The sequence below is a fragment of the Octodon degus genome, unplaced genomic scaffold (assembly GCF_000260255.1).
Source record: "Octodon degus isolate 3935 unplaced genomic scaffold, OctDeg1.0 scaffold00249, whole genome shotgun sequence".
NCBI lineage: Eukaryota > Metazoa > Chordata > Mammalia > Rodentia > Octodontidae > Octodon > Octodon degus.
In genome coordinates, this window is record NW_004524825.1 from 2,791,250 (window position 1) to 2,816,961 (window position 25,712).

The following is a 25,712-nucleotide window of genomic DNA, read 5'->3' on the forward strand; positions in this document are numbered from 1 at the left end:
TCCCCCTGTGCTGCCTACCTCTGATGAGACTCACTGTGATGCCGTCACGCACTGCATATTTACACTAACACAGTCTATTTGACAGTGCTGTCAAGATCAGAACATGCAGGGGCTGGCAAGATGGCTCAGTGGTCTAAAGCACCTACTTGGAACAAGCTTGGCAAAGCACAGGGACCACGGTTCAATCCCCCAGCACCACATGCCAGCCAGCCCCGCCCCCTGGTGGGCTGAGCTGGCCACACACACACACACACACACACACACACACACACACTGTAATAAATAAATAAATGAAATATTAAAAAAAAAAGATCAGAACATGCAGCAGCCCCACCTGCCCGTGGCGCCACTTTGCTATCCTGCACAGGCTCAGTGGCCGATGCTGTGCACATCCACTTAGCCGTGCTCTGAATAGCTACCTTCTGCAAATGAACTGTCCTTATCCAGACAAAAAGGTAAGATAAGATAAGCAACAAGTTGCTATAAATATATAATCATTATATACTGCAATCAGGCACTAATAATTTTTTTTGGTACTAGGAATCAAACTCAGGACCTTGTGCTGGCCAGGCAGGCACTGTGACACAGAGCTATCTCCCTAGTGTGCTAATAATTTTTCATGGAAGAAAACTGAAAAGAAAAGCAGAATCAGTTAGATGGCCATGCCTTATTCAGCTCCTTTTTCTCCTTGCCGAGCAAGGTTCATCCATGGCAGCCCCTTAAAAGCAGAATGCCACCTCCATACCAGGATGTCTTTGTGAGAATAACCTAATTCAAGAAAACTGGAAGGACGAGAGCAGCAGTACAAATTGATACTGTTGGATGGCTTGCGGCTTAGGCTACTTGGAAATCCTGTCCCTAGGAGGGAGGAAAGATGGAGCAGTAGACTGCATGGGCTCCCTACAAGGACATGATTCAGGTAAGTCCACTGGCTTTCAAAAGTTCACCCTACTGCCCAGATGCAGCAGTGCAGGGAGTGGACACTGACACCTATCAAGAGCTGCTGCTGGCCTAGGACTTCTGAAGGCTGTAGATTCTTAGGAGGCAGCAGGAACTGGGGATGAGGGTGGGTGGGTGGGTCCCAAGGGAAGGGCATGGTATGTAAGGGAAAGGGGAGAGTTTAAGAAAAGGACATGGGACACAGGATCATGGGAACATGGTCTCTGGGGAGACACAAGTGAAAGGGGTTGAGCACAGGTTCCTGGGGAGGAGTGCCCAATCTATAAAGGTTTAGGCAGCATGGATTAGGGGGAGTGGAAGTACACAGCTGATTCTGCAGAAGTTACAGGAGTCAGAGCATCCAGGATCATGATGCACATTAGGGTCTTGCAGAGATTCCTGGGAATGATGCAAAGTAGGAGAGGGCCCTGGGACCAGGGAAAGGGGGAGAGATACCAAGAAAGGGTGTCGCATCAGGGAATGGCAGGGTCTCAGGAAGAGTGCAAGATATTGGGAGCAGGCTTGGGATCCAGAGAAGACCTGGGGATCCCGGTTCCCAAGATCCAGGAGAGGGATGGAGAGTGCAAGGGAAGAGCATAGAGTACAGGAAGGAGTGTGAGAACCTGGGGCTGAAGGGAGTAAGAAGCTGGGCACAGGAAGAGTGGGACAGGGGCTCGGAATCTGGGAGGAGCAGTGAGTCTAGGGAAGAAGGGAAGGGTCTCCAGAAGAAGTGGGGTGGGTTGTCCCCAATTAGGCATGAGCCACGTGCAAGGGACAACCTGGGAGAGGGGTGCAAGGTGCAGAGAAGGAATGCAGGGTACACAGGAGCATGAGGTCCTCAGAAGAAACTGGATTCCAGAGGCAGAGCATCAGGTCCTGGGTTTGGAGAATGGGTGGAACGCGTGGGGGCTGTCTTTGTGTTCTACCTGCATCTGACATAGTCGTTGTCCTCAGGGCACTGCCGGGTTCACATAAAGTATGAGCAGGATGGCCAAAAGAGACCGAGCCATGAAGATGGTCATTGTCACCTGGGAAATTGGCGCCTACATGGTTCCATGCATGGTCCCACCAAAGGGGCATTCTGGGGACCTGGAGGAGGAATAGTGTGGTGCGGCAGCCACCTGTACTTGTGGAGCTGAGCTCAGTTAAGGAGAAATCTCTGGCTGCCAGGATTCCAGGCAGCACCTATACACTGCCTGGAGCATCTCAAACCAAGGCTGAAGGAGGCAGGAGTTCTGCTGCTTCTCCGCTAGGTTACAGCCAGGTGGCTCTGCTCTTGTTCAGTTGGAATCAAAGGAGCTTAGGATTGACAAAGAACAGTCAGCTGTTATCAAGGCACTTCCAGAGCAGAGTAGGGATCTGATTGAAGACCCAAGAATGAGGAGAGGTGGTAGGTCCCTGTCCTCCCCCAACATTTACCCAGGATGTCTCTTACTCTTCTCCCAGGTGCCTGAGAAAAACATGTACTTCTTAGTGAGCTCCCTTCTCCGCTACACTACTCTCATGCCTGGTGTTATGGACAAGCATAGTCTGCATGTAGCAATGGGTTCCATGCTGTACTGCATATTTAGACAGAGGAGCCAAAAGTAGCAGGAACTTCCACCCTCTGGATCCAGTGCTGTGCTTTCTTAATGACTTCCTGAGCACACCTAGCCCCTGCTGCGGTGACACCCTCATCCTGCTCTGGCTCCTTTTGCCCTGACTTCTCCATCTCCTTGGGGGGAAGTGGTGGTGGTGCAAAGTAGCAGAGGTGAAGCTAAGTCCCCATCTGACTTCTTTCATCTCACCTGTCCTGCAACAATGCTCTCAGCCCAGCAGTGTCCAACACTCCTGGGGTGGTTTGGGAAGCTGTGTCTCAGCCCTGCTGAGCCCTAGGGAGCCAGCATCTGCTTGTTACCAAGGGCCCAGGGCAAACTGTGCAAGGTTTGTACCTCTGCCTCAGGGAGTCTGTAGCTCACTGAATTTAGGGCGCTGCCTTTAGAAGTCAGGTGCAGTCAGGCCGGGTTCTCTGAGTGAAAACTTTTTACAAGCTCCCACTACTGAGATCACAACACACATAAAGCACTCTTTTCAGTTCCTTGTGGGTCTGGTTTCCTTTAGTCCTAAGAAGAAATCTTTTCATCATTCAATGACAAAGGCCATCAAGGAAAGTTGTATTTTCTCCCACTGAAAGCTCATTCTTTAGTGTCTCTTGATTTCTAGGTATTTTCCCAAGTGGAGGCAGGCAAACAAATAAATTGTGATTTCTCCACTCTCCACGCCACTCCTGCAGTCTAGCTGATTCTAGTGGGAGCGAGAAGTGACATTATACATATGAGAGTGTCAGAAATCAAAACTGCCAGATAGGAATGTATGTGCTGCATGCAGCAAATCACCTTCCTCCCCTTCCTCTCCCCATGTGTGGCCACCACTCTTACAAGGCACTGCTACAGGAAAGGGCAAGGTCGCATTCACTTTGAGGAATGTTGTGTGCAACTCCTAAATGATAAATGTGACTATCTCAAAATGTTTATATCAGTTAAAGCAGGGAGTGTTTGCCCTCTGTCTCTCACGCCAGATTTCATCTTATCCAATCTCTTTTTTCTGAGTTTAGTAACCTCGACTTTATACATTCAATCCATTCCAACTGTGGTAGCAACGTGCCATCCCCAGTACTAGGTTAGCTCAGTGATAGAATCCAAGGGCTCAAATGTTAAGCACCTACAGAACTGTGTACAGGATTCCGTGTGCATGTGTGTGTAGGGGGAAACAACAATAGGCAAGACAGAATCTTGGGATAGAGGAAGAAAGTCTACTGAGGCTCCCAGAGTCGCATGAAGTAGTCAGACAAGAGGTTAAAGGGAGGAAATGTCTTTCAATAGTAGAATGAGAGAATACTTGGAGGAGTAGGGAAGGTCACTGCAAGTGGAGTGTGCCAGGAGGTCATCATTGTGAACTTGACTGGATTAGAAGACTGTTGAGATCATTGCACCCTTCAGACAATTGCTCCGCCAATGTTCATAGGGAATGTACTGTTAGGAGGTAGGACACAGTTGGAGATGGGTCACTGAGCTGTGTCATTGGAGGTCACATCTCTTGCTGACGCTGTTCTCTTTCCATTTCTCAGATGCCTGGATTTGAGTTACTGTACAATGTCAGTTAACCATGGCTGAAAACTTTGAAACTGTGAGCCAAATAAACCACTTCCTACTTTTAAGTTGTGTATGTCTAGCATACTGGTCACGGTGGTGGAAAGAAAATACATGGAGAAAACCTTAAAGTGCAGACCGAACAGTGTGAAGATGGTCCTATTTGAGAAGTCCTAGTAGGGCCAGTCTGTGGACAGAACATAACATGCATGGGCACAGCGTGGGCAAAGGGATTTTGACCACAGATGTCAGAAGGGGCCAGGCGGGGGCTAAAATGAATGAAGCTACTGCACTGAGGAAGAAGTATTAAGCCCGAATGGGAACCACATGTTATCGGTGTTTTCAACTTTTTGATAGCTTAAGCTATGAATGCATATTTCGGTGTGATATCTCCTGAACTTTAAGTGCTGGTGACCACTGCGAAATGATGACAGCATCTAATCTTTCCCTCTCCCAGGGCTATGCTCCTTCTTTGTTTCCATACACAGGACTTCCTCTGCTGTTCCTCATCCTCTGCACTCCCAGGACTATGCACTGTCCAGCAGATGTGGTATCTGAGCCTAACTGTTGATACATAGGGATGAGTGAAAGGAGAATCTGGGGAGAGCGACCCCTTCACCTTCTCCATCTTGGAGTTCTGGAAATGTCGATGCCATCTTTATGCCTGGGGAAGAGAGAACGCAGCATGGTTGGAACAACCAAGGTCCAGTGCTCTCCAGATTGGCAAGGGATAAGCTATTCACATTTGCTTTGTATTTTTCTCTCCCATTCATAAATACAACTGATACAATCAAAGCAAGCAATTTATTTAACAGTTTTATGTGCATATATTTTACATGCCAATGCCTTTATTTTCAATTCACTCAATTGAGTAATTCAGTGCCCTTATCTTTAAGTATAATGGCTATTGCCAATTTTTAGTAGACGTCCTTTATCAGATTGAGGAGTTTGTTTCTACTCGTACTTTGTTGGTTTATTTTTTAGTCATAAAATGGCATGTTAGTCAGACATTGTGGGGCAAATCTGTAGTCCCGGCATTGTGGGAAGTTGAGGTAGGAAGACAGCAATTTTGAATCCAGCCTGGGTAATTTAGAAAACTAGCAAGACTGTCTCAAAACAAACAAAACAAAAAACCATTGGGGATGTAACTTAGTGCAGAGGCCCTGGTTTCAATCCTCAGTAAAACAAACAAATAAATAAATAATGTTTTATTTCACCAAACACTTTTTCTGTGTCTGCCAAGATGATAATATGATTTTGTCTTTTAGTCTATTAATACAATACACTACATTGATCTTCAGCTTTTAAAACAATCTTGCACTCATTCCTAGGATAAATTCTACTTGGCCATGGTATATAATCCTTTGCTTGATGTTGGATTCGGTTGGTTAGTATCTATATTCATGAAGGATATTGGTGTGTAGTGATGCATCGATCTAGTTTTGGTACATAAAAGGGGCCTTGTAGAGCTCTGGTCACATATCCAGGTTCCCAAGTGTACATAGTAACTTTCCAAAGCCTGTGTTACTCTGTGTGTCTCCCTCCTTTGCCTCTTTGTTCCTAGGCTTTCTACTTGAGGTTGGAATAAGTTGGCAGGTGGGTAAGTTAAACTACCACAATATTCTCTTACCAAATTTTAGCTTCTTCATTCTTCATTGTTGTAGTTTTACTAATGAGGTCTCTTTCTGGAGATAGGCCATAAATTCTAATGCTCCTCTGAAGGAGCCCCGGAAGATTTGGTCATGGATACCTGCAATGTTCCTTTCAGCAGATACATTTTTATTCTGGCTGACAGTCTAATGCCTAAGTGCCTATATGTGACCTACGATCCCTCTCACAACAAAATTTAGTTTTGTTGGCAAGTGCTCTTGTAGCTTGCATTCCATGGGGTCACATTATGGCTGAGAGATGAATACTGTGGCCCACCTACACGGTCCATGAGGGGCTCTATCTGTAAGTTACAGAAGGAAGTGGTCACCAGGAAGTGGCTCTGTAAGGCAGATACCTGGATTGATCACATTGAGGAACTGTGAAGAGGAGAACAACTGGAAGCTGTTTCAAAGATAATTAAGTCCTCTTTCTTTTATACGAAAGTTGATCAATACTGAGAATAAATACTAAGACAAAATAAAATTATAGGATTCAATCCAGCTATCCCCCTTCTGGGAATTTTCCCCAAAGAACTGAAAACATCATATCATAGTGATATATGCATCAATGTTTATAGCAGCACAATTTATGATAGCCAAATCTTGGAAACAACCAAAATGCCTGTCACCTGAGGAATGGATGAAAAAGATGTGGAGTTTTTATACAATGGAGTATTACTCAGCTATAAAGAAAAATAATCTCGAAGCCTTCATAGGAAAGTGGATGCAACTTGAAGCTATACTCATACGAGAAATAAACGAGACCCACATGTGTAAATATTTTATTGTCTCCCTAGTGTAAGAACTCAAAAGAAGAAATAAAAATTGAAAGGTATAACATCGTTAAATGGAAAGAGAGAACTTAAGAATTAAAAAACATAGAGAGAGAAAGGAAAGAAGTTAGGGAATATGGCAGGGGCAAAACCATACATTTATATAAACAAGATGGTTGAGGCAATGGTCCTTAGAATTTCTATCAGGTTTTTGAAAATCGCAGTTAATGGGTAGAGCTCTCCTCCTGACTAACTCTATATGATGATATCTGTGAACTAAGCAACTTCAGTGAGGACAACAACGTGTAATACTAAAACCACACTAGAAATACCTGTCACTTTGGTCTTCTAAATGTGTACTGCTTCTAATGTCATATCAAATATTGCTAGACTCTCTCTAAAGTAAATGTTTGTGAAAAAAAGGTAATAAAAGAAAATTAGACACAAGGGAAAAAAGGTCATAGTATTGTCCTGCTACAATGTTGTATATGGTTCACTTTCTAAATTTCTGTGTAAAAATATGTAATTGTTTTATAAAATTCTATAGGGATTTAAATCTTAGCATATCCATGGTTGTTGGAAAATAGCAGCTCCATTTTATGTCTAAGATGTTTGATATTCAGACAGACAGTGATGATAAGCCCAGCTGCCTCTGTTACAGGGTAATAATATCATTAAGCTTCTCTTCTGGATGTTTAACAACTAAAGTTTGCACACCAAAAATCAGAGAGATAGATGAGCTAAAAGGATAGCCAATATTTTGGCCTAGTCCTCCCAGGTCAGTGAGGACTCAGGACATAAGAGAACCTCTGCTGTGACATCTTGTAACTAAGTGGTGTCCCAATTTTTCTGATCAAGGAGATTATGGGGCCACAGAAGAAAGTGATCAACGATATATAGTGTGCCTAAGGAGTCACCTAGAGAGAAAACATTCTCTCAGGCTTTCACAGAGAGCAAATTGATCAAGCAACGGTCATGACTCGTCCAGATGGCTGACACTGTCAAAAGATCTACAAACTGCTGTACATGGTTCTAGGGTAAATCCTGAGGGGATTTGACTGACCTCGTCAGATACAAAAGCCACATTTTTAGTTATATAGATCTTGCTTTAACTTGGTCATAGCCATCCAGCAGAAAAGTATAACCACAAGGTATAAAAAGTAAAGCTATATTAATATGCTGAGCTGTAAAAGGCTCAAGTCAACAACTTCGGACATTTCCCACTTGTGCTGAATACTGGTGACTATTGTGGACTATTGGACTATGTTGAGTTATTTTGCTGAATTCAAGTACCTACAATCTTTAGACTAGTTTCAAGTATAAAAAGAAGGAAAAAAAAGTGCTTCAAAGACTTCTCCAAATACAGCTTCTCTAACTGCAGTGGAACATCCATCTCTGACAAAACAAAACAAAAAAGGGTGATATGTTGGGTGCCACAAAGCTAGGAAATTGGTCAAATATGTGTAGGTGGGACCTGTCCTGGTGCCTAAAACAAACAAGCTACCTCACTCCTGAGATGAACATCCTGTCTTGTTAAAGTTAGCTATCAGTTGGTAGGCAACCTAGTGTCATGAGTTTTAACTTCACAAAAGTGTAAATAAAGGACTGTTTTGTTGTGAAAAAAGATAGATACACAGAAGATAGGATAGATACACAGCTACTATCTCAGTAGACCCAGGTTCACTGAGAAGAAAGATTCACAGTATATTATTTATTTATATTTTTATCTTTTTAAAAATAATTTTTATTCATTTTAAAGAGAAAAAAGAATAACAATGAAACAGTTTCAAAACAGGTTAGTAGGACATTTACAATAATTAATACATTACATATTGTTGTCTTCCTAGTAGTTATTCAGAGGACAAGATGCAGACATCATATCTTCTCTAAATAATATTAGTACAAACTTTTATTCTCAGTGAACTAAGAGAAAGTAGCTGTATATCTATCTTAAATCTCTTGTATATATATATTTTTTTTTCCTTCCCCTTTAAAAAAATTTTATTCATTTTAATGAGAAAAAAAGAATAGTGATGAAACAGTTTCAATATGGGTTAGTATGATGCTTATAATAATTAATACATTGCATATTACTGTCTTCATAGTAGTAATTCAGAGGACAAGATGCAGAAATATCTTGTCTAAACAATATTAACACAAACTTTTATTCTCAGTGAACTAAGAGAAAGTAGCTGTATATTTATCCTAACACACACACACACACACACACACACACACACACATATTTCCTTCCCCCTTTTTTTCACAACAACACTGTCATTTATTTATTTATTTTTTTTAGTGGAACCAGGGATTGAACTCAGGCCCTTGCACTTGCCAGGCAAGCGCTTATTCCACTGAGCCATCTCCCGGGCCCCCCCCCCATAACTGTCATTTATTTATACTTCTGTGAGGTTAGTAACACATGATACTAGACTGCCTAGCAACTGATAGCAAACCTTAACCAGACAGAATGAAAAAGGGTGATATGTTGAAGCCAAGAAGCTAGGAAATCGATCAAATATATGAAGGTGGGATTTGGCCCAGTGCCTAAAGCAAGCAAGCTACCTCACTCCTGAGATAAACATCCTGTCTGGTTAAGGTTTGCACTAACATTATTTAGAGAAGATATCATGTCTGCATCTTGTCCTCTGAATAACTACTAGGAAGACAACAATATGTAATGTATTAATTATTGTAACTGTCCTACTAGCCTGTTTTGAAACTGTTTCACTGCTATTTTATCTTTTTTTCTTATTAAAATGAATAAAAATAAAAAATAAAAGTATAAGAATTTGCTCCACTAATTAAGCATTCCTTTGTTTTTAGTTTGTTTTACTTTTTAGATCCCAAAGTTCCAAAAAATGATTAACCATTTTTTTTCAAACTTATTGCTTTATTAGAGGGATAGAGAAGCAGAGAAATGAAGTTACACTTATTTAACAAAGATAAATCTTTAAAATGTTGAATAAATGAGTGAGAAGAATATTTGCAACTAATTATTAATATATATTAACTTGTGTTCATTAAAATATAATTTAGGGAGACAGAAATATGTTAAAAGAGTAAAATTAAGAAGAAATGGTAAAAATAAGTGCAGGGACCAGGGTTCCATCCCATCCTGCATGCTGCACTGGCCCTGCCCCTGCGCAGCTGGCGACCAAATCCAGGTGTGGTGGCGCTCACCTGTAATCCCAGCACTGGTGAGGCTGAAAACAGGAGGATCACTATGAGTCCAAGCTATGTAGTGAGACCCTGTACCAAATACATAAAAATGGTAAAAATAAAAATAAAATTAAAAATGGTAATTACTTCTGAGTGAGTGATCTTTTATTTGGCACTAGATTTGGCTGGTAATGGTGGGTAACGGTAGTATTAGTAGTGGTATTGTGATATTCTAGCTAGTGTTGGTGAGTTCAAGGGTGCTTTTCATTTCCCTGTGTTTCATAGTTTACACATATCCTTTTGAATATCAACTATTACATAGTATCCATGTAAAGAACATCAGATCTGACAGACAGGAAGCTTGAAGATTTAATACATGTGTACACATCATATAACAAACTCCAATTCCAAAGCATACCTAAAGCCAGGAAGAAAAGAGCTGAATAGAGTGATGATATTAAAGTAGTTTAGAAGATAGAATTAAACATTTGTGTTCACTAAACCAAGTTGTGAAAGATGGAGATAGAACTAGGCAGACTGGATATATAAACAAGGTTTTAAATTTAGAAAAGAGTTTGTGTGCAATGTGCATATGTAATGCCACAATGCTGACCTTGGCATAGGTAAGGCGATCTGCAGAATGTGGTCAGCTCAGGCAGCAAAACCAGGAAGATCTAACAGACTGAGGTAAGGGAAATACCCAGGTCCTTAGGGTCCATGCTGGGAGAAGTGTCTCGGGTCAGGAATGAGCAATGTGGATTCCCACCGAGAACAGGAAGAAACACATTATATAAAGGGAAAATGTAGGTTGTGGTTGATAAAGAGGACAAATATAGTGGTTGAATAGGATTATCAAGCACGAAACCTGAGAAGTGTGAAATGATTTCAGAACAGTAAAGAGGGGCTGAGGAGATGGCTCAGCAGTCTAAGCACCTGCCTGGCAAGTGCAAAGACCCAGGTTCAATCTCCGGTACCACATGCCATGCTGGCTCTGTGCCAAACTGGCCACTGAAACCAGGCATGGTGGCACATACTTATATTCCCAGTGCTGGGAAGGATGACACGGGAGGATCACTATCAGTCTGAGCTATGTAGCGAGACCCTGTACCAAATAAATATCAGTAAAGAAAGGCTGTGGATTGAATCTTCTGGCATACTGTCACCTCCAATCAGAGTTTATTCAAGATTTGGGCACAGCTGAGCCTTGGGCGAGATCTCACAGACTCTTTCTGATGGGACTGGCATTGGGGACAAAGTTTGTGGGTCCAGACAGTGCTTGGAGAAGGGGACCAGGAGACTTCGCTCAATAGCAATTTCCAGAACTCATTCACATCTGTCCCTGAGTGGCCCAGACGTGCCCTTGCCCTTCCCTGCTTCAAGCGTCAGGCTCTTTCTACGCCTGTCATTCATACTGATCTCTGCCTGCCTTCTTCCTCTTCTGCTCCTCTCCCCTCAGCTCACATTAAATAGGTGAAGAGATAAGAGGGATCCATGGGGGTACAGTAAGTGTTTAGAAATATTCCTAATTTTTGTCACATGTGAAGTCCTGTAGCACAAGACTGTGTGAAAGGGGTATGACGGATGTTATCAGTCAGAGGAAGCCCCAAAAGCCCAAGATGTGATGCTAAAGACAGGAACTATGTATTTCTCAAGGTGGAAGTTGTCATAAGATGCACTCAAGTCAAACCTCAGTCTCCAGGGAAAACAAACAACACAAGCCGGTGTCTGGTGCACTGATGCTCAGTAATCTAAATGGCTAAAGAAACTTATAAAGCCACAAGAGCTACCTAGTGGAGTAGAGGCATAAACTGTTCTTGTTCTTAAATTTGTTCATACTGCAACTGATTCAAATATGTTTAAGAAAGCTTGTAAACATATATGCTTCACAACAGCAGAAATAACTATTGGTTCTTAAATGTATTGTACTCTTATAAATACAAATGAAAACATTTTATGAACTCATTTAATTGTTTTTTGTTTCTGTGTAGGGTCTTACTATGCAGCTTGGACTTGTAGTGATCCTCCTGTTTTCTGCCTCCCTAGTGCTGGGATTGCAGTCATGCGTCAACATGCTCAGACTCCATGACGGGCTCAGCACAGCCAGGGGTGGGGCCAGCGCGGCATGGGGTGCCAGGGATAGAACCCTGGCCCCTGAGCTTACCTAAGCAGGCTCTTAGCCCGCTGACCTATCTTGCCAGTCCTAAAACTCATTTTATTTATTTATTTATATTTTAAAAATTAATTTTATTTAGAAAGACATAGTAATGAGACAGTTTCAAAACAGGTTAGTAGGACAGTTACAATAATTAATATGTTACATACTGTCTTTGTAGTAGTTATTCAGAGTACAAGATGCAGACATGAGAAACTCATTTAATTTAGAATTGAAAAAATCCCAAAATTTTAGCAGTCACAAGCAAATGGTAAAAATATTAACTATGTCATAAAGATATTTATGAGGAAATTTTCTTTTATGGACTTTATTATTTTTGGAAATTAATTAATTTAGTTTTTGGTATTGAGAATTGAACGCAGGACCTTGTGCTTGTCAGGCAGCTGCGGCGCTGCTAATCTAAATCTCTAGCTCTTCAATTGACTTTAATAATATGGTTTTTCTCTGCCCAACTTCATTTGCAGGTCTACATCAATCCTTGAGTCAGCGAGAACCCCTAGCCTCGAGTTTAGAAGATTCTTACTTTCCAGAAGTCCCCTCAAAGAAGTCTGCAGATAAATTAAATTTGAAGAATTAGATCAGGGCAATGTTCCTCTTGTTTAGATTCTTGAACACTATGTAGATTCTGAAACTGCTATGTCACTAAAAAGACAACCGCATGAAAGGCGAAGTCCCCAGAGGCTACTTCCCATCAGTTTCATCACAAGCATTGCAGAAGATTGCTATTATGCTCACGCGGTGCCTGCCTTTTCCCAGACTGCCACCATGCTGTGGCTGCACTGCCCGGCCCTCCATAGCCCGGGGAGAAAGATGCATGGTACTTCTCTCTCTCTCGTGCCACGGTGCTGTTTCTCTATCCCTGATCTACTCTCCTCAAGCAGCGGCTTCTGTGATATTCCTACAATGGCCTACAGATGACGAGTTGTTACCAAGAACTCTACAGAGACAGGGGAACACAGTTTCTATTTGCCACATTAAGAGTAGAATTTATTTATAATTTAATTTATTTTATTTTGAATATAAAAATGAAAGCAAAAAGAAATAGTAGAAACAAAGACAGAAACAGGGTAACATACAACAACATATATGTTACAGATTTTCAAAACAGCAATAGCTAGTTAACAATGGTTGTTCTATTATCTATTTTTGTCATGAAATTTGTTGTTTAGATTAACAGATGTAGTTATATACGATTGGACAAATAATTGAATATTACTGCTGCTTTAAAGAAGTCTTAATTTTTGTCTTTGTTTTACTTTTAAAAATTATTTTAATGAGTATATAATAATAACTGATAAGACATTAGAAATGGTACACATTAAGAAGACCAAGATGAGAGGTATTAAGTATGGTTTTTGTATTACACATTATTCTTGATTAGATCACAGATAGCAGCATACAGAGTAAGTCAAGGTGAAAATTCTACACATTGACTGCTATTTTCAAAAAACTGATAGACATTATTAGTACAATCATCTCAACCATCCTGTATATACTTGCACGTTGTTCCCCCTGCCTTTTTTCCTTTCTCTCATGTTCATTGTTTAATCCTTAAGTTCAGTTTCTTTCCGTTTTACTATATTATTACACTTTTCAGCTTTTATTTTTTTCTTTCAGGCTCTTAAACTAGGGAGCCAATATGATGTTTACACATGTGGGTCTGATTTATTTCACTTATGAGTACAGCCTCTAGTTGTGTCCACTTACCCATGAAGGCTTCAAGTTTGTCTTTCTTTATGGCTTAGTTACACTCCATAGTATAAAGATACCACATCTTTTAAATCCATTCTTCAGAGGTGTAGAATTTAACTTTGCAAGTAGAATAAACCTTGCAATCTATTGATGAAGTTCTCTATTTAGGAGGAAATATTTATGATTAACCTTGGAAACAACCCAAATGCCCGTCAGCCGAGGAATGGACATAAAAGATGTGGTATTTTTACAATGGAGTATTACTCAGCTATAAAAAATATAAACTTGAGGCTTTTGTAGGTAAATGGATGCAACTAGAGGTTATACTCCTAAGTGAAATAATCAGACCTGCATGTACAAACATCATATTGCCTCCTTAGTATAAGAACCTGAAAGAGTAAATAAAATCTGAAAGGCACAAAAGATACCGTGAAAGGGAAAGAATCTGTTCAATGGGAGGGAGAAACTGGGATGAGGAAAAGGACAAAAGAAAAAAGGGAAAAAGATATAATGATGTGTATATATAATATAGCTTGGATAATTGTACTGCTGACTTCTGTAGACATATTGAAAGGAGCAATTAATGCTTCCATTTTTTCTCTTTCTTTTTTCCACAGTTTTGCATATTAATATCTAGTAATCTGAACAATTAATTTGAAGATAATATTATGTAATACAATAGTCATTGTCAAATTCCTATTATTTTGCTTAGTGAAATTCTTTGTTTCTATGTTGCTTTCTTTTTCTTTTACCATTTTGTATTCTCTTTAAACAATTTTAAAAAACTAGCATATATATTGGCTTATTTTATAATCACTAATTTTTTTATAATCACTAAATTAAAGCAACAAATAATTAGTGAATCATTGAAGGAATTATGGTGAAAACAAACATACACCAGTAAAACAGGCAGGCATGACAAGCTACAAAGAGACAAGAGAGTGTCTTAAAGGCATATTGCCAAGTGAAAGAAGTCAGTGTGACAAGTTAAATACTATATGGTATAAATGTACTTATATGACATTCCTGGAAAGAAACAATTATAGAAATGGAAAATGTATTAGTGGCTACCAAGGGATGTATAGGACACAGGATAAGGAATGTCTAAAAGGTTACTAAAAGCTGCTCTCATGTATGTCTGGGCATGCTGTGGCAGCATGACCTTGAGCATTATATCTGGGCTCCGGTCCTTTAATCTCTGGCACTGTCCTCTGCTCTGCTTCCTAGCTGCCATTAACTGAGCAGCCTTGCTTTTCCAAGACCTTCCTCCTTTCTCTTTCTGCTCTTTCTCTAGACTCAATACATGAGCCAACTAACTCTTTGCACCCTTCAGTTGTGAATGTCAGGTATCACATTTAGCAGTGGCGAAGTGTTCTATTACAGTAGCCTTAATGACCTCAAACAATGGCATTATTCACTTAACAAAATAAATGCAAATTTTCAACACATGGAGTGAGCTTTGATTTATGTAATAAATAAGTTGTGGGTGGGCCGGGGAGATAGCTCAATAGAATAAGCGCTTGCCTGGCAAGCACAGGGTCCTGAGTTCAATCCCTGGTACTGGAAAAAAAAGATGTGGGCAACCACAACACAGAATATAGAATGTCACCAAAGAGAAAAAAACCTAAATATATCACACGTCTATTCACAATGTCAGAGAAACATATGGAATGAGATTATTGACCTCAATAGTGAGGAAAATGACTGACGTATGTGGACTCCAGATCAATGATACAGCAAATAAACACTGAACTCTAACTGGAAAAGGGTTTTCCGGTGATGGTAGAGGAGTGCGTTCAACAAAGTGAATCTGCTGTTCTTGAGTACTGAAAGAGGACAATTAATTAATTGGAAACTGAAAGGCAGGCCAGGTCCCAGATTCTCAGTGATGGACTGGGAGGCCATAGATAAGCCAGAGAAGGTGGCCAGAAGAATCTTTGTAGAAACAATTAACAGCTGAAGACATCGGCATAAGGTCATGTTCAACTAACTGGATATATAAACAGAAGTTTACATATATAAATGGTTATAGACCTGTGCCTGTGCACATGTTGTTTACACATGTTTACTCATTGTGGAATCAGCAGGGAAAGCTGATGATAGCTGACAGTGCTCCAGTTGCAACGAGCACCGGTGCTATCCAGAAGTAGAATGCTAAAACCTTTCTTAATTGAAGAAATGTGTACATTTAAGACTAGGCAAGAGCATATGTGCAAGATGAACCCAGAGTAGCACTACATAGCCTTAGAAGCTGAAAATATGTGTAAACACATGCCTACATGGCATTCAACAATGTCCAGAGTACGGAACACTGGAAAAAATTCAAGGTTTGTTCTTAAAAACAAAATAAAAATGATTGCAAGGAAAAAGATCATGAGGAACAAATCTGCAAATGAAAAGGCACGGGACATAGCAAAAATTATGAATATGTGGACCATATTTGCACATACATTTAAAGAAGCTATTTCAGAAAGCATAAGTTTATTGGAAACATTTTTAAGATAGTTGGATATTTAATGATCATTTATGCATCTTTAGAAATGATAACACGTTTGGGCTTGTTTTTCGAAGTCCTTAACTTTTAGAAATTTATGTTGAAATAAAAATAAAACCTGAAAAAAAGAAATTTATGTTGAAAAATTGAGAGGTGAAATACTGGGGTGCTTTTGATTTGCCCTGCATTTTTCCAGTGGCTGTGATGTAGGTAGGTGGGGAGACTTCATGAAATCAGATTTGTAGATGTATTTTACAAATACATACATAAAATACACATTCATTCTGCATATATAATATATGCATGTATGCACAAACACATCCCTGTGTGCCTATACGTAAGTATAGTCTACACTGACCCTTTGTACAGCATCTCTATCTATACATAGTCCATATATACATTTGGCAGAGTGGTAAAATAGCTTCTTGTTTCTAAATGAACACTGAAAAGTGGTAATTATCCTCTGGACTATGAAAAGTTCGGATCACTTCACAGAAGCAGGGCTTGTTCCAGGCCCCTGCTGTTGCTCACCCTTTTCCCACTTAACATCAAACTTTTAGAAGGGAAGTGGTGGACACTGGCCTCTGGCAGATGATGAGACCTCATAGGAAAGTGTGTTTGTCCTTAAGGAGGTCACTACAGATCTTGGTGTGACAGGACACACTCTGACAAGCAGGAATGGGGATTCTGGTTTTGTTCAGAACAAAGGTGAGGGCTCAGGAGGAGGATGGAGTTACCCTCAATTAGAGAATCCTGAAGGAGGATATCTGTGCCCCTGGTATCAAGTTGGTATGGTCAGGAGTGGAGCCTGGATGTGCAGTCCCCAACTGCCACAGGTGAGGCTCTGAGAAAGGTGAGAACCCTGGTCACACCAGCAGAAGTCTTGGACAGCAGAGCTGTAAGTACTACAGCAGCCAGTGCAGGATAGGGGTCCAGGGAAGCCCAGGCAGGTTGCAACTGCTTTTCTGTAGGTATTTTCTAATTTGTTAGGTTTTAGAACTATGTACATTCTTTTCAAAAGATTTATTTTTTCCCCATAATTTTATTGAGAGACAAATAACAATGAGACAGCTTCAAATCAAATTGGTAGGACAGTTTCAATAATTAACACATTGCGTACTCTCTTCCTAGTGGTTATTTGCTGTACAAGATGCAGACATGATATCCTATTTACAAACACTATTAGAACAAATCCCTCTATTCATTAAGATAATTTAACTATATATCTATCCTAACCACTTTGAATACACATTGTTGTATGATTTTAAAATATATTTTCTGTTGTGTAGTTTCTTTTTATTTCATGTACAGTATCTTATCAAAGCAAAAGATTGGTTAATTCCAATTTTTCATTCTTTTCCTTCACAAAAACTGCTTTCAGTGTAATTTATAAGAATTTTTCCTCTAACCACAAGGCACTATTTCTTTTTCATAATTCTTTAAGTGTGCTGATTTTTATTTAAGGCTTACATCTGTAATCTACTTCTAGGTAATTATTTTATAAAGTGCATGGTTTCTGTATAGGATTCTTTAAAAAAAGCTTATAGATGATCAACTGATACATAACCCTTATTGAAAAGATGAACAGTTTTCAAATAAACTATACACAATCCTTTGGAGAGCTGCCTTGGCCATATTCATATGGGCCTATTTATATTATTCTGATGAATGAATCTATAGGTATTTTCAGTAAATAATTCCATACTGTTTAGATTCTTGTAAGCATACAGCGTAATGTCATGTTGTTATGTTTTCTTCATGTTTATGCTATTTTTTCAAAATACTTTTTTTTGCAATACTAGCACCTTCACCTTTCTTTAAGGTTTTGAACCAGATATTGTACATGTACAAAAAAAGCATCAACTTTTGGACCTGGTAGCTTACACCTGTTATCCCAGCACTCGAAGCAGTAGAATTATCTTGAGTATGAGGCCAGCCTGGACTACACACAGTGTTCAAGGCCAGCCTGAACTATATAGCACATATTTCTATCTGAAACTTCCTAAGTATAGCCAGTACTTTGTGTATTCTGCTAGCTTTCTAGCTTTCTGAGCCATGAGCAGAGTCACCCACATATCTCTACTTACAGGATTCCAGGGATTCTCCTGCCGGTGTCTCCAAAACTTGCCAAATTCCTCCTACAACCAGTTTCATATGCTACTGGGCAACACAGTCAGGTATAGTCACAGAAATGACCCTACATCTCAGTAAAACTTACCTGTATTAGCCAGATTTTTTTTGTCACTGTGACCAAATACCTGACATGCTCAAGTTAGTTTGTAATTTCAGTTGTTTAATTCCATTGCCATCTAGCTTCTAGACACAAGTATTTCGGTGAAAGTTTAGGCCATAGGAAAGTTGTTCACTCATAAAAGTCAGGAAACAGAGAAAGAAGGAAAAGTAACTAAGAAAGACAAATCCCTCAAAGGCTTTCCCCTAGTGACCTACTTCTAGGAAATCTCCATGTCCCAGTAGCCCACTAGTCCATGAATTTGTTAAAGGATTAATTCACTTACTGCATATAGTGACCCAATGTTCCTATTACTTCTCTAGGTGACAGGTCTGCATAATACTGCACTGGGGATCAAGCCCTCAATATATAAATCTTTGGGTAAACATTTTGAATTTAAGTCATAACGCATATATATGCCTCATTTTAATCATCCATTCATCTGTCAGTGAACTCCTGTATTGCTTTCAATTTTTAGCTGCTGTTAAAGTGGGTTACAAATATTTCACTGACCCCTTTTTTGCAATTATACTAGATGCATATTCAAAACTGGAAAAACTGGGTTATATGGCAATTATATTTTAATTTTTCTGAGGAATTTTATACTGTTTTCCATGGCAGCTGTGTCAACCATGGGTGTTAATTTCTCCATAGTTTTCCAACACTTGTGGTATTTTGTTTATTTTTGCTGATTTCTTTTGCAGTGCCAGAATTGAACTCAGGGCCTTGCACACATAAGGAAAGCTCTCTACCATCTAGCTATGTTGCAAGGCCTTATTTTGCATTTGTTTTAATTCATACGTGCAATTTATTCATAATTATTTAGTGGAATATATAATAATTTCATACATATCTGCAATAACCAGCATACTTAGCAATTTATTTTCCTTAAGCATTCAAAGTTTCTATGCACTGAGAAACTTTGGACTCTTTTTTAATTTTGAATATACTATAAATTATTATAGACTATAGTTGCCCTACTGTGCTATAGAGCATTAGTGTCAATTGCTCCTATCTGTATATTGTTACACATTATGTAAAATATTGTGACCACCTCCTAAACTTTCTATGCCCTAGTGATCACTGTTCTACTCTTTTTCACGAGATGATCATTTTAGTTTCCACAAACAAGTTTCTGTGTTATTGTCTATATTCTGTGATTTTGCAGAAGACTAAGAGTAAGGATTATGTTTTAATTAATTTCATGGAGGAAATTTCAAGACAGTCTAACATTCAGGCTGTGGTATGCATACTGTTGGATACTTTTAGCCATGTTTAGGGTGAAAATTAGGAACCAAAGGTGGACGGAAAAATAGAAACCTTAAATTTTGGTCCAGAATGAACCATGTATAAAATTGAATTCAAAGTGGAAGTCCCAGTACTATTATGGACTACTGGACTATTTTGGAATATTTTGATGAGTCTACACACCTATAATGTTTAAATGATGGAACTAAACAAGAAAAGAGGATGTAGATGAATGTCCATTTTGTATCTGTGTATTCAAAATGGTTAGGATAGATATGTAGTTACATTCTCTTAATGAAAAGAGGGATTTGTTCTAATAGTGTTTGTAAATAGGATATCATGTCTGCATCTTGTACAGGAAATAACCACTAAGAAGACAGTATACAATGTGTTAATTATTGAAACTGTCCTATCACTTTGATTTGAAACTGTCTCATTGTTATTTATTTCTCAATAAAATTATGGAAAAAAATTGAATTCAAAGCGGGTATTCAAAGCAGAAGATTAGTGCATGACAAAAATGCTAGACAATAGCACATGACTTCTCAATCACAGAAAACGTTCAAGTCATGGCTAGGATGCATACACAGAACAAGTTGTGACAGTCTAGTTCTGATGCTGAGAGATAAAAGACAGACACTACTTACTCCATGAGGATAGCTGCCCTCCTGCCCTTGCAGTGCCTTATCCTAAATGTAGAGCATATCTTTACTTTTCTTGCTTTTTTGTACTTCTTTTCTTTTCCTTTTTCTTTCACCTTAAATCAATATTGCTTCTTCAAGTTCATTGATTGTCTCATTTAATTCTTTGAATGGGACAGGAAGAGCCTGGAACAACTAGAGATCCTCGAATCCAACAACAGCATGGTTTCTAAAGAGCTCTGCAAGATTTCTAAATTATTTTGTACAGGAACAAGTAGAAAAATTCATTGCAGCATTGTAGAAACCAGTGAGACCCCAAACATCACAAACTTCAGGCTACAAAATGTCTCAGTGTTTTACTTGAGAAGAGGGCTTTTAGGGTCCTTGATCATGAAAGACCTCCTAGAGAATCGATCTTGCTGCCTGCAGTAGTCTCAGTGAAGAAAGCACCAGAGAGGGAGGGAGGGAAGGGGGCAGCAAGGGAGGGAGGGAGAGAGGGAGAGAGGGAGACAGGGAGAGAGGGAGGGAGAGAGAGAGAGAAGAAAATTGTAGTAACAAAAAAGCTTTCTATTGTTGTTTCAAGACTGAATTTGGTTCAGGAGTCCCAGGAATGAGTTTTTATTCCCTGCTCAAGGATGTTTAGCAGCAAATAACTGTTTCTTGTCAAGGCAGCAAGCTGAAACAAACTCCCTCCCTAATCATCTCCCGTAAACATAGTCAGCTTAAGATGTATCTTATAAAAATACATGCTTATCGCTAATCAGTAAAAGACCCCTTAGTTACAGTTTGCAGCTGTGTCAAATGAACGTAGTTTTCTGTTGTTCTGTGCTAGATAACACATTTGTTTACCAAACAGCATGTAAAGATTTCTGTTATAAACACACCTTTGCTACCTATGTTCGTCATTGCTCAGTCTTCTCCTGAGTGAGAGCTGGCTGATGACCAGTAATAAAGGCTCTTAAATCTACTATCTGGCAGATCTTGTTCCTATATTGAGTGACCCATAATAATACATGTGACTTGGGACACTTAATGTAGTTTACTTCACAGGTCGTCAACTCTGTCCCTGACCAAAAAGAGAAGATATAAAAATTACCAAAATAATGGTATATATTTTCAATCGATGTTGAAAGAACTGATGGAACTTTCAGTGCCTGTCTAACTTCGTCAAGACAGTGATACAGCTCATCTGCATCCCAGTACAGCCTTGTAAGAATAACCAGCCCGGAAAGCAGAGTGCAATTATCATTTAGCAGCAATATGTAGTAAGATGGTTTATTCTCTTCAGGCATGTGGAATCATGGTGGTAAATAAAACCATGGTTTCATTTTAAGGTTTTATTTAAAAAACAAGCCTTCCACCCAACTCTGAAAGATGTGTCTTCATAGGATTCCAAACTTTCATCTGTATTCTAAGGAAGAGCTATTTCTCCAGACTTATGAGGCCTAACCACAAAAACTGTACTACAAATTTCATATTTCATCATAAGATATACATGTTTTAGAACTTGTAATTCCATACTGTAAGATATTAAGGTAAAGCAGAAATGTTAAAGCAGAACTTCATGGAAAGGAGATACCATTTAAAAATTCAGAGCTGTGGTAGATACTTAGTTAAAGTATGGAAAATATAGGTTACCTGAATTCAAAATTCTATGGTGCAATTAGAAATGTTAAACATTTTTCAAAATATCAACTGAGTATACCAACATATATTTCTTCACTCACACATTTAGCAGCTCTTGGTTCACTTCCATGATAAACTCAGGGGAAAAAAGAAATCCTACCAAGCAGCAGTCCAGCTGACCCCAAGTTTTATAGGTCATTCTTGTACCCTAACACAGAGCCTTCATTGGTATTCTGTAGGTATCTGTACATAGAAATGGTGTGTATCAATTGTAGTTACATCTATTTCATCTAAGGTAAATTGTATACAAATTAAGTTTTGAAGGAATAGCTGGAAATAGGCATAGAACATGTTAGCACTTAAGGAAAATATATAATGGTAGTTCTGAGCTGACCTGCTCTTTTGTTATTCCCATAGAATGCACCTTTTACTTTAATTAGATGAGTTCATTTGAGGAGTTGAACTTTCCAAACACACAGTGCTTCAGGACACTTGAGTGGCATGGTATTTTACATTTTTTGAGATGGCTTCTGACTAAGTTTCCCAGGCTAGCTGTAAACTCAGAATCCTGCATCAGCCTCTAGAGTAGTTGGGGTTTCAGGTATACATTGCTGTGCCTAGTTTAAGTGACATCTTTAATCATCTGAATGAGAGTGTTGGACTACATTGTTTTGAGCATTACTTGGGAGACTGTTCTTACAGGCACAGTGCTTTAGGAAACCTGGAATGGGCAGATACCATGAAACTGGCTGAATATTTAGGAAATAATAATGTAGGTAGAATAATAATGATAATGGAGATGGATGATGGGGAAGGGCCTCCTTTTACAAGTTTTGCACCTGGGCTTTTGAAAAGGTACCAAACTGTGTCAATTTCATTGTTCAGTATTCTAAAGAAAGATCAACTTTTATGATTTTAATGTAAAAGTTTTACTTTAGAGGAGGGCTTTGGTTCATGTAAGAAAACTGACAACTTGAACTCCTTCCAAGCACCCAGGTAAATTAGCACCTAGAGCATCAGGAGATACACAGAAAATAACACTCCACTCTGATATACAGCAACATCTACATTTTATGGACCACATGTAACTGTATCAAAAAAATAAGCACACCGAACATCTGTGCTTGGTATGTTTGGTATTTACTTTATTTTTTCGAAACTGAGGCTTGAACTCAGGTCCTTGTGCTTGTCAGGGAAGCACTTATTCTACTGAACCATTTCTCCGGCCCTATGTTTGCTATTTAGATGTGAGTGTTATAACAGAAACTGTGCTATTTCCCAGTTTTACCCTTAAGGACTGTTTTCCACAAATGTGCACACTGTTAGAAGTGATGACCTCAATAAGGTACAATTGTGAGGGGAGGAATATTTTTCTCTGGGAAAATGGGGTGGTCTCTCAAAAATCTAGTAAAGACAGATGATGGCTGTACTGATTGATACATTGTGTCAAATTGAGAAATTTAGCAGTTTAATTAAGTGCCTCAGCAGGGAGTCAGGATTCTTAGTTTGTAAACATCCGCACTCTGTGCAAGAGGAGGGCATTGACATAGTGAGAGTTCTACAACCTAGCCCTGGGGTAGTTTGTTTACAACATGAGGAGGACAGAGAAGCTGGCTAGAAGGCGCAGCTGCTGCCCTGCCCTGCAAGGCTCTTCACTGTTTTTTGCTGCCCTGCCCAGCTGCCCTCTGCCATGCGCCACTCGGCCTGGGAGCCAGCCGAGGATAGACTAAAAGCTCCACAAGCTGGGATCTAAATACACCTCTTCTTCTTTAACTTTGAGTGTTGGGTATTTTGTCCCGGCAATGAGTAAAAAGTAATTGAGATAGAATTTGGTACCAGAGAAGTAAGGCTATTGCTGTGGCTAAACCTGACCACGTGGATTACACATTTCTGGGAATGGCTTGTGGGAAGAGATGCAAAAGGTTTGGAGATGTCGCCCACTTGCGAAGAGCTGGAGCAACTTCGACTGCTCTGTAGGGGAGATTCTGGTCAGAGCTCAGAGCAGAAGGCTGATAGAAAGCCGGCCTGTAAGGACCAGGCTGGGAGGTTTCTGCTGGGAAGGAGGACTGCATTGCTTGTTGGACTCTGGATGATTTGTGTTTTGCCATGGCAGAAACTTTGTTTGCATTTTGCTCATGTCCAGAGTCATTGCCTGAGACTGAGTTTAAACATGGAGGACTAATTAGGCTGACAAAAGATATGTCAGAGCAGTCGAATATTGAAGCAATAGCATGGCTGTTGTTGGGGGCTTTTAGTTAGATATATGTTGAGAGTCAAGAGCAAAGAGCTCAGCTGGATAACTTAAAATGTGAGTTTGACCAGAAAGAAAGCTCTAATAAAGCTGTGGAATGCAAAGATAGAGCTAAGAGGATCTCCATTGCTGAGCAGGAACAGGAGACTAGACGAGATGTCCTGAGGACATCACAGGAGGTGGAAGGTTCTTGCCCTTTGCAGCCTCAGAATTGCAAGTGTGAGGGACTTTGTTTTGAGGAGAAAGGTGCACAACCCCATGTTCCAGAATGGAGGCAGCGGCCACAGCAGGTTCCAGAATGGTGCTGGCATAGAGAATTTATTCCTGAGAATCAGGGTCAGAGTGCTCAGTGATCCAGGCACTTGACACCTATAGCCAAGAGAGAAGGAAGCCTGGCTACTGCTCCAGCTGGCAGCAGCCCTTGGCATCATCCATGTGGCATTGGTTTTAGGTACATGCAGAATGCAGGAGTTCTGAAGTTAAGAAGGATTCCACCTAGATTTGAGAAGGCCTGGGAGGCCAGGAAGTGCGCCCCTGTGAGGGCAGTGTGTAAAGCTGTGAGTGAGAAGCCCTTCAGTGGAAAAGTCAGAAGTTTAAAAAAGCCAGGAACGTGGATTGTCTAAGGAGAGCTGCAAGGAGGGAGCAAAGCCAGCCCCAGAGAAAAGCCATGGGAGCTACCAGCAGGAGTGCCGCAGGGGTGGAGCTATGTAAGGCTTTTGGAGCTCACAACGCCTTACAGTTGGTCTCGGATGTTCCACATGGAACGACAGGACTCAATGTTTGCCTTTCTGGATTTTGGACTCGTTTTGGTCTCAGTTGTTTGTATCCTGCTGTGTGTACCTTTTGGAATGGTGATATTTATCTTGTGCCTTTGAAGGCTGGAAGTGTTTAACTTTTCATTTGCACAGGGGCTTACAGCTAATTTGCCTTAGATCTTGGAGGAGGCTTGGGATTCAGACTTTTCAGTATTGCTGAAACTGTTAGGACTTTGGCAATTCTTAGAGATGGACTAGAATGCCTTGTTCATAAAAAAGATGTGCATGAGTCTTTAGGGGGGTGCCCAGGGGCAAAATGTGGTGGTACTAATGTAATGCAGTGTTCAAAATGTTCAAGTTGTAAATGTTCATAAGCATGTCTGTGTACCTGGAAACTAGTTTAAGGAAATGTGTGGTTGCCAAGTTGACAAGAGGTGGATTGTATTCATTGATACATTGTGTCAACTTGAGAAGTTTAGCAGTTTAGTTGACTCAGCAGGGAGCCAGGATTCTTAGTTTGTAAACATCTGCACTCTGTGCAACAGAAGGGTGTGGACATTGTGTGAGTTCTACAACCCAGCCCTGGGGTAGTTTGTTTACAACATGAGGAGGACAGAGAAGCTGGCTAGAAGGCGCAGCTGCTGCCCTGCCCTGCAAGGCTCTTCACTGTTTTTTGCTGCCCTGCCCAGCTGCCCTCTGCCATGCGCCACTCGGCCTGGGAACCAGCCCAGGATAGACTGAAAGCTCCACAAACTGGGATCTAAATAAACCGCTTCTTCCTTAACTTTGGGTGTCAGGTATTTTGTCCTAGCAATGAGTAAACAGTAACTGAGACAATCACATTTACCTTTGAGTGAAATATCTGATTGCAATTATATGCATTCCAAAAAGTAGTAAGTTAGCAACCATTTATGTTTGTAGTGTGAGCTATGTTGTATATGTAGTTAT

General features: G+C 40.0%; 1 long non-coding RNA gene across 1 annotated transcript; it reads left to right on the forward strand.

The window, feature by feature from the left end:
- The first annotated feature begins 323 nt into the window (after window positions 1-323).
- Window positions 324-12,784, forward strand: LOC111813973. The gene is made up of 3 exons (XR_002819076.1): window positions 324-455; window positions 4,525-4,770; window positions 12,292-12,784. It is a non-coding gene; the product is annotated as an uncharacterized LOC111813973 (long non-coding RNA).
- The last annotated feature ends 12,928 nt before the right edge of the window (window positions 12,785-25,712 follow it).